The sequence below is a fragment of the Bison bison genome, unplaced genomic scaffold, assembly GCF_000754665.1.
Source record: "Bison bison bison isolate TAMUID 2011002044 unplaced genomic scaffold, Bison_UMD1.0 scf7180017864260, whole genome shotgun sequence".
Taxonomy (NCBI): Eukaryota; Metazoa; Chordata; class Mammalia; order Artiodactyla; family Bovidae; genus Bison; species Bison bison.
In genome coordinates, this window is record NW_011494832.1 from 1,583,771 (window position 1) to 1,585,360 (window position 1,590).

Below are 1,590 nucleotides of genomic sequence, written 5' to 3' on the forward strand. Positions count from 1 at the left end.
TCAGCTTTAGCATCATTCCTTCCAAAGAAATCCCAGGGCTGATCTCCTTCAGAATGGACTGGTTGGATCTCCTTGCAGTCCAAGGGACTCTCAAGAGTCTTCTCCAACACCACAGTTCAAAAGCATCAATTATTAGGAGCTCAGTATGGGATCATTAATAAGATAAAGCAAAAAAATTATTACCATGTGTAGAGGCTACTGAACTCTATTGTTCAATGCCAATTGCCAGAACAGTGTTCTACATAATGAGCTACTTAGAGATATAGGCCAATTAAAAAATACATTCTGTATAATAATAAATTTATCTAGAGTTAATATGGAGGATTTGAGAAAATGTTTAGCAACAAGGAAAAACTCAAATGTCTCAGGAAAAGGGGTTCAAAACCAGCAGAATTTTTACCTCTCACCATCTAAGACTAGATGAGTTCTGGTTTTATTTGTTTTTTACTGACTTATGGTCTGAGGAGTATTAAACATGTTAAAGAATGACTCACCTGAACAACTGCCATTAGTGTAATCTAAGATTTGTTGAGGACACACTGACAGTAAATGGCAATAGATGTGTTTTTATCTGGGGCTTGGACGCTAGTAAAGTAATGCTCAAAATTCTCCAAACCAGGCTTCAGCAATATGTGAACTGAGAACTTCCAGATGTTCAAGCTGGTTTTAGAAAAGGCAGAGGAACCAGAGATCAAATTGCCAACATCTGCTGGATCATCGAAAAAGCAAGAGAGTTCCAGAAAAACATCTATTTCTGCTTTATTGACTATGCCAAAGCCTTTGACTGTGTGGATCACCACAAACTGTGGAAAATTCTGAAAGAGTTGGGAATACCAGACCACCTGACCTGCCTCTTGAGAAACCTATATGCAGGTCAGGAAGCAACAGTTAGAACTGGACATGGAACAACAGACTGGTTCCAAATAGGAAAAGGAGTTTGTCAAGGCTGTATACTGTCACCCTGCTTATTTAACTTCTATGCAGAGTACATCATGAGAAACGGGGGGCTGGAAGAAGCACACGCTGGAATCAAGATTGCCGGGAGAAATATCAATGACCTCAGATATGCAGATGACACCACCCTTATGGCAGAAAGTGAAGAGGAACTAAAGAGCCTTTTGATGAAAGTGAAAGTGGAGAGTGAAAAAGTTGGCTTAAAGCTCAACATTCAGAAAACGAAGATCGTGGCATCTGGTCCCATCACTTCATGGGAAATAGATGGGGAAATAGTGGAAACGGTGTCAGACTTTATTTTTCTGGGCTCCAAAATCACTACAGATGGTGACTGCAGCCATGAAATTAAAAGATGCTTACTCCTTGGAAGAAAAATTATGACCAACCTAGATAGCATATTGAAAAGCAGAGACATTACTTTGCCAACAAAGGTCCGTCTAGTCAAGGCTATGGTTTTTCCAGTGGTCATGTATGGATGCGAGAGTTGGACTGTAAAGAAAGCTGAGCGCCTAAGAATTGATGCTTTTGAACTGTGGTGTTGGAGAAGACTCTTGAGTCCCTTGGACTGCAAGGAGATCCAACCAGTCCATTCTGAAGGAGATCAGCCCTGGGATTTCTTTGGAAGGAATGATGCTC

At 40.6% G+C, this 1,590-nt stretch overlaps 1 protein-coding gene across 1 annotated transcript in view; it reads right to left on the reverse strand.

Moving 5' to 3' along the window:
- Positions 1-1,590, reverse strand: part of MAGI2 (membrane associated guanylate kinase, WW and PDZ domain containing 2) — a 1,467,824-nt gene that overhangs the window by 137,009 nt on the left and 1,329,225 nt on the right. The gene's annotated exons all lie outside the window — the stretch shown is intronic.